The following is a 12,004-nucleotide window of genomic DNA, read 5'->3' on the forward strand; positions in this document are numbered from 1 at the left end:
AGACAAAGCAGTGCCTGGAAATCCAGAGAAATGAGGACCCTGTCACCAAGCCGTGAGGCAGCATCACAGAGCCCAGACGAGCTGGTCCCAGCCCCTCAGAAATCAGCAGGACCAGGGAAGAAACTAGACAGCAGGCAAGTGATTGTTGACGCAAAAAATGGAAACCCCGGCCCCTGCTGTTGAGCTTTTCCAGCCTATTGCCGTGAAATGATCAATTACTGTCGACATCTAAGCGCAGAGGGCTCAGAATCATTTTTGATGAGTTCACTGGTTCTAGGAGGTCAGTTTAATTTTATTTTTAGTGGGATTTTTAAAAGAAGCTCACATGGGGAAGGACAATGACTTTTAACAGCCTTTAAACCACAGAAAGCAGAGAGTTGGTGGCAAATGAACCACAGTGCAAGAAGGCAAACTGAACAGACTGCTGTCCCTTGCGGGAGAGACCGTATAGGGCATCGAAACACAAACCTAACAACCTAAACTTACACCTGAAACAACTTCAGAAAGAAATATAAACCCCTGTTTGACCGAGATGGAAACTGAGGCCCAGAGGTGAAGACTTGCCCTGGAGCATACAAGGTTATGCCCAAGGTCACTTATCCATACTTCCCCTCCTAACCCTGATGGCAGGTAGGCATTCTGGATAATTCAGCCTGGTGGGATTCCAGACAATCTCTATGACCAAGTGGTATCTGAACTGGAAAATCACTTTTCCTAAAGACAGCTGATCTCTTTGCCACGTCATCTCCTGGCCCCTGTGGATAATTTCCCATCACTGACAGCAACTCAGGCAGAAGTCCCTGGGATGTCAGGTCTCTGAGTGCAGTTTTCAGGGCAGTTTGTGGCTGCTCTGTTGCCTCTTCCAGGAAGTAGGGGACACTCCCAGGCAGGGGACCCCTCAAGTTGCCCACTGGACTTCCCAGGCCAGGGATCTGGGAGCCTTTGAAGCCTGTGCTCTCCCTGCATCTGCCCTGGCTCTCTGAGAAGCACTGCCTTGCGCTCTTGCATGGATGGACAAAGGGGCGGCGGGGAGGGGGTCATCCCCACTCCCTGGACATCCAGCAACATCAGGACTGCTGTGTAGAAACCCTGGCGGCCCCAGGAAAGCAGTGCAGACTCTCAGCCCTGAATGGACTCAATCAGCAGGTGTGGCTAGACACGCAGGGACCCCTCAGAGTGACCGAGAGCCAGGAGGTGTCCAGCTCCCAGGGCAGCCCCGGGGTGTCCCATCCCACGGATGGGAGAAACAGAAGCAGTGGCCACTTGGGAGAACTAGTGGCTCCCTCTAGTGGCGCTGTCTGCAATGGCAGGTTACTGGGGACCAGAAAGGGAGCAGCAAGGACCTGCAGGGTAGGAATGGAGCTGGTGAGCGCAGTCCAGATTCTCACAAGTCATCTCAAGTAGTAGATTTTGGAGGAAGTTGTTTTCACCTCCAGAACAGGAGACTGTGACTTCAGGCCTCAGAATCAGCAACAAGCACAAGGGCCCTGAGCCCTAACCTCCCACTCAGAACGTCTCTTCCAGCCACTCACGGCCCACCGCGGACAAACCCCTGTCACTTTTTTGGGGTTGTCTCCCTCCACATGTTTGTGGGGGGCAGTGCGTGCTTATCAACCAGCTGATCGCCCATCCCTGAGATGCTCTGAGATGCCCCGACTCTCTGATGAGCCCACGGTCTACCACTCACCTACGAGGAAGCACAGCGTTGCTCATAATCTCCTACGCTTGGAGGGAGCCTGACAGTCACCCAGCACTTCCAGGAAGAGCATGATGACAGTCTGATGCACCTCGGCCTCACCTCTCCCACCACCAGCCCAGCATCATAGTCTGAGGTTGAGCTGAGAGATGGAGGAGGCCCTTCTGCCACCCGCAGGGCCAAGCATTCCAGGCTAAGGAGTCAATCAGGGTTTGCACTTGGAAGCCTAAGAAAACGAGACCCAGGAATTCTCCTCCTTAGAAGATCAAACTAGTCAATCCAAAAGGAAATTAGACCTGGATATTCATTGGAAGGACTGATGCTGACACTGAAGCTCCAGTACTTTGGCCACCTGATACAAGGAACTGACTCATTGGAAAAGACCCTGCTGCTGGGAAAGATTGAAGGCAGGAGAAGGGAATGACAGAGGACAAGATGGTTGGATGGCATCACCGACTCGATGGACATGGGTTTGAGCAATTTCTGGGAGTTGGTGATGGACAGGGAATCCTGGTGTGCTGCAGTCCATGGGGTCACAAAGATCTGGACACGACTGAGTGACTGAACTGAACTGAGCAGGAGAAGATGTCTATGTGGCCAGCCCATAACAGTCACGACAGTGACTAACTTTCACTAACATTCACACATGTGCTGATAGCATCCAGGCTCTGCTTCTGCGTTAACTCATGTGATCAGGACAACCCTGTGTTGCAGGCGATCCATTAACAAGCCATTCCTGCCTGGATCCCAGAACAGACACAGCCCATTGCCTCGTTATCACAATGCCTGTGGGTATTTGTGGTTCTGTCACTAAGTAGCGTTCAAGTGTCTGTGACCCCATGGACTGCAGCACGCCAGGCTCCCCTGCCCATCACTAACTCCGGAGCTTGCTCAAACTCATGTCCATCAAGTCGGTGATGCCATCCAACCATCTCATCCTCTGTCGTTCCCTTCTCCTCCTGCCCTCAGTCTTTCCCAGCATCAGGGTCTTTTCCAATGAGTTGGCTCTTCACATCAGATGGCCATAGTATTAGAGCTTCAGCATCAGTCCTTCCAATGAATATTCAGGGATGATTTCCTTGCAGTCCAAAGGACTCTCAAGAGTCTTCTCCAGCACCACAATTTGAAAACATCAGTTCTTTGGTGCTCAGCCTTCTTTATGGTCCAGCTCTCACGTCTGTACATGACTACTGGAAAATCGTAGCTTTGAATATATGGACCTTGCAGGTATAGATGCTTAATAAGAATTGAATACATATGATCTCCCTAAGCAAGATGAGAGGGCTTTCGTCTGCTGTTAGGTATCCGGAAATCAATTTGCTCTCAGTTACTCAAGTGATGGAGTTAAACATCTCAGAATTCTAAGTGGGAAGAGACGTGGGAGATGGCTGGGTCCGGTTCCGCATTTCTCAGGTGATAAGGACATGCAAAGTCTCAACATGTGTCATGCAGTGAGTTTAGTGGCAGAGCGGGAACTGGGTCCCAGGTCTCCGGACTCTCGGCCTTCAGCACCTGCCGCTCTGCTGTGTTGAGGAAGCTAAGCTGAGCTGGAGGGCAGCCCCAAGACCCTTCACCTCGCATGGCACAGTGGGCTCCCCAGACACCAGCCAGCACAGCTGAGCTCAGGAAGCGTTCCTCCTGACACCAGCCCCAGCGCCTGCAAGTGGCTTCGTAAATCAGATTCCTGCTATCTCACCTCAGAACAAAGACAAGAGTTTGATGTATGATGCTGGGCACCCAAAGCTGGTGCTCTGTGACAACCTGAGCAGATGGGTGGGGAGGGGAGTGGGAGGGATTCAGGATGGAGGGGACACATGTATGCCTCTGGCCAGTTCACGTTGATATATGGCAAAAAGCCATCATAACATGGTAATTATCCTCCAATTAAGATAAATAAATTTAAAAAAAAATGAAGACAAGAGCCACTCCAGGAAATGGTGCATCCCAAATGCAGACCAATGGCAGAGAGCAGGGCAGTCTGAGGGCGACCTGCTGTCCATTTCTCCACGCTGGACGAGGCCTCCATGGCCCTTCCAGGAGCCAGGAGAGAGGTGTTCTCAGCCTCTCTCTGCTGTTTCTTCTTTTCTCAGATCGATTTCTGGTTCTCCTACTGGAGCGCCCCAACCATCCCACCATTTCCTTCCCCAGGGTCTCAGCCTCAGGCAGTTCTGGTCTCCCATGTATCCACTCCAGCTTGGCTGCCCTGGGAGGCGACAATACCTTGACTGCCAAGGCCAAGGCCAGCCAGGTCCCCAGCCTTCCCAGCAGGGAGAGACTAGAATGAATCACAGAAATGCAGACGCAATCTGTCCTGGACATGGGGTCAGGGAGACAGATGGTGGGGGCAGAAGCAGCTGACCCTCACCCATCCACCAGCGGGGCCAGTGGGGCTGGGGGCAAAGTCAGGCTGTGATGGGGGCAGAGTCTGGAGGGTAAGGTCACCCCTCATCCCGGCTTCCGGGAGGGGGTTGCGGGGTCTCCAGCACAGCCACAGAATCCTCCAGCACAGTCCAGCCTCTGGTGTTTCGTCTCTCCCCCACAGGCTGGAAGTCATCCTTGCCTTCACTCTTTCTCTTAACCCCACACCCAATCCCTCCTGTGGGTTCTCTTTTCAAAGTTATGCAGAATCTCTGCTTCTCATCACTCCCCTCCGACTGCAGACAGCAGAATTCAACCACCTCTCTCACCTAGGTTATCCCACCAGCTTCCCAACTGTAAAGTCTGTTCAATTTTAAGTCTGATCACATCCCTTCTCCACTCAGAACCCTGGAGGAATGGCTTCTCCTCCAAGTCCAAGTCCAGGCAAAGTCCTTTCAGTGCCTCCAAGGCCCTGCCTGGCTGGCCCAGCCTCAGCGCTCAGCTCACCTTGACCTCGTGTCCTGCGGCTCACTGCCCTCCGGCCACGCTGGCCCCCTTGCGCTCCTAGAACACGCCGGCCAGTCTCCCACCCCCAGGCCTTTTCACCCAGATCACCTCCCTCATTCCTTGACCACTTCTGCTCTCCACTCGAACATCCCCTTCCAGGTCAGCCTTCTCCTGTCTCCCTACATTAACCTGGTCTCCACTCCCCTACTCTGGCTTCCCAGATGGCTCAGTGGTAAAGAATCTGCCTGCCAATGCAGGAGACACGGATTCGATCCCTGGGTCTGGAAGATCCTTGGAGAAGGGAATGGCAACCCACTCAGTATTCTTGCCTGGGATATCCCATGGACAGAGGAGCCTGGTGGGCTACAGTCCATGGAGTCACAAAGAGTCGGATACGACTTAGCAACTAAACAAGTGCTAACTGAGTATATTAACCAGAGCCTACATTCATTCATTCACGACCTTACTCATTCACCGGATCCTTTGTGAGTGACGAGTCCACATCTGGGGCTTTACTAGACATCAGGTGGCCATGTGGCTGAGAAGATGGTCCCTGCTGCCAAGACACCTGCAGTTTGGTGACCCAGCACTCAGATCTGGGAGGGCCCAGCATTAAAGCAGACAGTAACCCTGGCAACGCCTAATTAGAAAAGTAAGCCCAAGGCAAGAAAATCAGCCTCATGGGTTTTGTCACCAAGAGGACAGGACACTTGGATGAGTGGGCGCCCGTGGGAATGTCCCCCCTAGAGCACCCTGGACGGACGCTGCCAGGAGGGAGGGAGGTGAGGAGGAGGGACGTCCCGGAAGTGGAATCGCTCTCCTTCCCCAGGGCACAGGCCAGGAGTGGAGTGGGTCACACACGAGAAAGAAGCTCCTGCCTTCCTGGGAGACCCCGTGCACGGCTTCATCACCTGGCCTTGACATCCGCCTGCAGGCAGACCACTCCTTGACCACGGGTGGCACACCTGGCCTCCTTGGAGAACGTCCCCTGTCCAGGGTGGGATCACCGCGGAGGGGACTCAACCACTTTTCCTGATGCCACCCACTTTTTGTGGGTGGCCCCTGGGATGCTGGCCAAGTGTCCTGGCACCTCGGGTACCTGCCTGCCTTTGTCATGACTACTTGATGCATCTGCTCAACTTAGCTGTGGGTGTTTCACACAGTGAAACACGCAGCCTCCGAGACTCCGGCTGTATTTATTGTGAGTCCTCCATGGCCACCCTTTTCCTGGACGGTCCTGCAGCACAGCCATGCGCTTGCCGGCGTCACTCGACCCCTGACCCCTCCACACCTGGTTTCTTCTGTCTGCACCCTCAGTTCTTCTGTCTCACCTCCCTGCCCCAGCCTCAGCCCAGTATCCCAAGTCCCATCTTTAAATGCCCATGGGTCCCATCCCAGTTTTTTCCAGCCTGGTCATGGCTCATGGGAGGCCACTGGAGGAGCGTCAGGCCTGTCCACCCTAGGAGCAGGGGCGGGGGGTGTCTCGTCTTCTGGAGAAGTTGAGGGTCCCGGTCCTCTTTGTCCAGCCGCTATCAGAAATACAGGTGTAGTTCTCCTGGTTTGGAACTCTGGGCCAGCCTCTTCCTTAGTTCCCTGCCAGGGACAAATCAGAAGAAAAGGAGGTGAGTTAGTGATGGGAGGCTTGCTTGGCTGCATGAGGAGCAGCCCCAGGAGACCTGGGATGCAGCTCCAGCCTCTTTCTTGGTTTCTCTGCATGCTGGTCCCCCGCCTGCCCCATCCCTGGACCCTTTGGTTCACTCACTCCCACCCCACCGGCTCCACAAGAGTCCCCACAGCCCATCAGTAACTGCTGAGCCCTGAAGGGCTCCTGCAGAAGCTGCCTTTATACATGGCCACAAATACTCCACCTGTAACGGCCCCTCAGTCTCCAAACTCAAGTCCAAGCAATTCATTCAACTCCCAGGCCCAGGAAGATGAAGCTTCATACAACTTATCAGCTGAGCTCCCTTCTTTTGGACGCTGACACCGTTCTCCTGGGTTCCAGGGCTCGTCGTGACCCTCGGCATCCATCAGGCACACCATCCATCCCTGAAAGCGTTCTTGCCACAGCCTGACTACCCACCCTTGGCCCACCAGAATCTCCTGCTTCTCGCCCCAACCTCCCTCCATCTTCTCCCCATCCCTCCTGGCCCAGCCAAGCCCCAGAGCCTCCTGGAGCCTCCCTGGCCACACCAACACAATGGGTCTTTCTCTTCTCTGATTGCTGAAGCCTTTGCAGTCTGTCCCATGTGATATCAGACATCACTGTTTTCGACTGGAAAGCATGCGAGATTGGGAGCCCAGTGTTCCATGTTCAAGGTTTGTGTCTACTGTGCCCTGGGCTGAAAAAGCCATCTGGATGTGCCGGCATGTCCCTGTAACTCCCACAAAGCCCTTCAAGAATAGGCCAGGGTTGCCTTAGACCAATTCCTCCAGGTATCCTGCCCACTCCCACAAAACCAAGCCCCTACCCCTCTGCCACTCAGTCAGAAGAGGGGAAGTTTATCTGATTTGAAGAGGTACTGGCACCCCTATGTTTATAGCAGGACTATTCCCAATAGCCAAGACATGGAAGCAATCTGAGTCCATCAACAGATGAATGGATAAAGATGTGGTACACGTGTACAATGGAATACCACTCAACCATACAAAAGAATGCAATAATGCCTCTTGCATCAAGAGGACGGACCTAGAGATGATCATACTAAGTGAAGAAAGACAGAGAAAGACAAATATCATATGATATCACCTATATGTGGAATCTAAAAAAAATGATGCTGGCAATGCAGGAAATAATATTTGATAGTGATCACGGTATGAACCCTGAAGACTGATTTAACCAAAAAGTATGCTGGAAGCAGGGAAAGTGGGAATATGGTTTCCAGTCAAGACATGAGGTGCCGTCCCATCACTCAGGGTAGAAGCTGAGGTCATTCCAGCAGCCCACAAAACCCTACCCATTGGGCTTCCCCACCCCTACTAAGCCAACCTCACCCCCAGGGCCCTCCCTACTCACCTCGCTCCAGCAGCAAGGGCCTCTCTGCTGTTTGGACCCTCAGTGACTCCCAACCTCCTCCAACCTCAGGGCCTCTGCAGTTGCTGTTGCCCTGGCCTGGAATGCCTTCTCCCCACACACCCACAGGGCTCTCCCCTCAATCCTTCCAGTCTTTGCTCAGATGCTGTTTCTCGGATGGGTCATCCCTTTCCCCCCTTCCCTTACTGACCTCTACATTCCTCCCCAACAGTGCCCACAGGACACCCATGGATGCCTATTCTTCACCATATTACCTATAACCATAAGAGCCTGGCGGGCTACAGTCCATGAGACCGCAGAGTTGGACACGACTGAGTGACTAGCACTTGCGTCCCTACAGAGCCCTGCCTCTATATAGAGAGAGGCTGACAGCCTTTTATTTAAACCTTTACGCATCCTCCACACTGGCGTGATGGCTTCGTGAGGCGGGGGTTTTGTTCCCCACGTGTATTTGTACGGCGTGTGTTTTTGTTTACCGTGTATATTTTTCTTTACTATGCGTACTGTGCTCAGGTGCTTTATAAATATTTATTAGCTGAAAAGACAAATTAGGAAATAACGTAAGTATTACAGAGAAAAATGAAGGGAAATGACAGAAAGTAACTTAAAATAATTGAAAGCGCTAGCCTCTGAGGACTTGGATTCACGGTGAGAAGAGAGGTGGAGCCTGCCGGGTTTCCTTAAAAGCCTTACAGCATTATGTGGCTTTTCAAATTGTGTGTGTGTGTCTTGAATAAAAATGAAAATGTTTTAAATATGCTGTTTGCACCTCCCCCAGCTCTAACCATACTTCGTCACAATACTAAAGAAGTGAGTACTGGATTTCCTATTCTTTTGTATTATTAATCCTAAAAAATCACCTCCTTCCTCTCTTCCACCTCTTTCTCTCTAACCTACCACATCTCTGATTCACCCCGAGGCTGGAAGCGCTCACCTCCTCCATTGCTGTCAAATCCATTCACCTCCTCCTGTCTCTATCATTAGGGCTCTAGTGCCCTCATCCACCTGGATGCCGGCAAAAATTCTGTGACCAGTCCACCTTATCCATACAGAGCATCCAACCCACTGCACTGTGGTGAGACCAACTTGCTCCGTGGGTACCCTTCCCCTGTTCCCTTGGCAACCCCATCTCTGCACTCACTGTGTTAATCCCTTCTCAGGGCCTTTGGATACAGTTCACTCTGCCTGGAATGCTGTTTCCGGAACCTTTACCTATTTAATTCCCTTTTCATCATTGAAATATCGTGAAGTCAAATCCCCCCATTTCAGGCCCTTGTAGCTCAGGTATGTGGATATCTGTGATCTGTAACACTTGTCATGGTTGTAGTTTTATATTGGGGTTTACTAGATTAACATCTGCTTCCATATGCCCCATCACCGCACACACACCTCATGATTGCCATCAATTCTGTTAAAGGAAGAAATCATTTTTCATGATTTCACGTATCATTTTATTTATCATTCTCATGTATCGTTCTATCCCCACTGCCAAGCACACACAGGAGCCCAATGAATAAATGCTGACTCTGTTGAACCACTACCTTTCGCTACAGCAGCAATCAATATGTATTGCTTGGGGGCGCATAACATTCCTCTCTGCCTTAAAACTCTAGGATATGGAGACTGCACGCTTTTTTTAAAGCCCTTCCGCTCACACCTCTCTAAACTTGCAGTTCCCATCTTCACGCGTAATTTCTGGAAATGTGTATTGATGTAAAATGTGCAGAAGATTATATGTTGTGTGGGGTTTCTATCCCGGAGTGCTAAGGTCTGATGAAATCCTTCCTCACGCTCTGCCGGGCGGATACAATCATCCAGGTCTATTTGCAGCAGTTCACACATGACTTTTCAATATGCTTCCTCCCTTCATAATCCAACAGATGCAACGGGCTGCATCCCAGCGAACCACTGATTGAAGCTAAAGATACAGCACTTCCGGCACATCTAATGATTCTTATCTTGTCTCAGCTCTACTAACATCCTTGCTTGGTGCTCTTAATTTTTCCGCATTCCCCTCATTTTTCTAAAACAGAGGAAGAACGTGCAATGGCATGTTCTGAACTATTGCATGCACACGACTACACAGAAAAGACGGTGACACTGGCCAACAGCCAGGCCACCATGAGAATGACCGTTCGTTGCAGCTAACACACAAAATTCCAAATCCAACATAAGATCCAACATTGAGGGTTCTAAATTTGAACACCTAATGCTGAGCACCATTTGCGCACACTTCCTGTGCAATTAGGGACTACCTGGTAATTCAGTATTAATTTAACCCTTTGCTGAGTAAAGCAAGTTTTAATTCATCCATTTCTTCCTACTTATTCAGAATCGTATGAAAAATCAAACATTCTTTAAAGTTCCTTTTAAAGAGTGAGGCTGTCAGGTTTAACTCCCCTTCAGACACAAGCTAAAATAATCAGGGGGAGTCTTAAATTCTTGTGTTTCCAATGTAGCACAGTTGAACAACTAAATTTGAGAATTCTCATGCATGTTATTTTTCAAACACCCCTTCCTTTGCCCCTAAAATCAACTCTTGGCAATTTCTGTTGGCAGGGAGGGGGTCACATCTTCAAACGGGCTGCACTCTCAAGAACATGGACCATGCCACATGGGCAGGGGAAGGCAAGGACCAGAATCTGGACGATTCAGCTTCTTGCTGGACCCAGTGTGAACCACTGACCACTTCAATCTCGTGTCTACACTCGCTGGTCTTATCGCTGTTTTCAGAGGTAGGCTCACCAACTGTTTTCCAACCACTCAGCCTATCTGTGAGTGATGTGGAATTTGGCATCCCTTCAAACTTTGAGCTTGATCAAAATTTCTGCTCCTCTGGGATATGTCACCAAACCCTGTGCATCCCCAGAGAGATAGAGATGTGGCTTGCAGCAAAGTGAGGGCTCCGTCATGCTCCAGACACCGACAGGGAGATTGCTGGACTCCCCCAGGGCTTAGAGTTCACCATTATTTTTAAGAATGTGTGGCCAGGACATGGAAGCAACCTAAATGGCCATCGACAGAGGAATGGATAAAGAAGATGTGATATATATATATATATATATATATATATATATGTCAGCCATGAAAAAGAATGAAATAATGCCATTTGCAGCAACCCAGAGGGACCTAGAGTTTGCTATCCTGAGTGAAGCCAGTCAGACAGAGAAAGAGAAATACCCTATGATAATGCTTCTATGTGGAAGCTAAAAGGGAATGATACAAATGAATTTATTGACAAAACAGAAACAGTCTCACAGACTTAGAGAACTTGCGGTTACAGAAGGGAAGGGTAGGGGGAAGGGAGAGTTAGGGAGTTTGGGACTGACATGTACACACTGGTATGTTTTAAATGGAAAACCAACAACGACCTACTGTATATATAGCACAAGGAACTCTGTTCAGTATTATGTAACAACCTAAGCAGGAAAATCTAAAACCGAATCACTCTGCTGTACATCTGAAACTATCACCAGCTTTTAAATCAACAGTGCATGCATGCTAAGTCGCTTCAGTCGTGTCTGACTCTCTGCGACCCCATGGACTGTAGCTCACCAGGTCCTCTGACCACAGGATTCTCCAGGCAAGAATACCAGAGTGGGTTGCCATGCCCTCCTCCAGGGGATCTTCCCGACCCAGGAATCGAACCCACATCTGAGGCTCCTGCATTGCAGACAGATTCTTTATGGCTGAACCACTGGGGAAGCCCTAAATCAAGTATACTCCAATATAAAGTTAAAAGTTTTTTTTTTTTTTTTAAAGAGCATGTGAACATTATAACTAGCAACAAAATACAAACTACACAAGATCCCATTTAATCCCCATCTAGTGAACAGCCACCCTCCCCAACTCAAAGCTGGTTGGTGACATAAACAGTCTCATATAGAGCTGGCGATTCCTTCTGTTTGTCCCAGTCTCTATCCATTGACCACGCACTATAATGTTTCAAGGTGGAAATAACCTTTCTGATCCTAAAACGTACATACTCATTTTAAACAATGGAGGAACTACAAAGGAAAATTATAAAAGGAAACAACTTCACATACATCCCTTCCACTAAGACAATCATTTTGCCTTTGGAGTCACACAGATCCAGGTTGAGCCCAGTTACTCACGTGGTGGCCTCGTCTGATGGGTGGCAATAATAATCATGGAGGCTACCTTACAGTGTGAAGATTTACGATAATATTTTTGTTCAGCACAGTGTTCAGTAACTGGTAGCTATGACTATTATTGCTGTTAATACACCTCCAGTCTGCTTTCTATGCACATGTACATGTGTATAAATGTCCATGTGCACACTTTATGTCCCCACAAGGTGCTTTTGTGTGCCAAAAAGATGATTTAGGAGATCTGTTGCTTTGAGAGATAAGTATTCAATTTATGAAGGGTATATATCTTTAAATTGA

The 12,004-nt window shown here is 49.8% G+C and overlaps 1 protein-coding gene across 4 annotated transcripts in view; it reads right to left on the reverse strand.

Moving 5' to 3' along the window:
* Positions 1–271: 271 nt before the first annotated feature.
* KCNA6 (potassium voltage-gated channel subfamily A member 6) overlaps positions 272–12,004 on the reverse strand; it is a 43,161-nt gene continuing 31,428 nt past the window's right edge. For 3 of the 4 annotated variants that reach the window (XM_005207188.4, XM_005207190.4, XM_005207189.4), the window contains one exon: positions 272–6,154. The gene's annotated coding sequence lies outside the window, so the exon portion shown is untranslated. 4 annotated transcript variants of the gene reach the window in all.

The sequence above is a fragment of the Bos taurus genome, chromosome 5, assembly GCF_002263795.3.
Source record: "Bos taurus isolate L1 Dominette 01449 registration number 42190680 breed Hereford chromosome 5, ARS-UCD2.0, whole genome shotgun sequence".
Classification (NCBI taxonomy): domain Eukaryota; kingdom Metazoa; phylum Chordata; class Mammalia; order Artiodactyla; family Bovidae; genus Bos; species Bos taurus.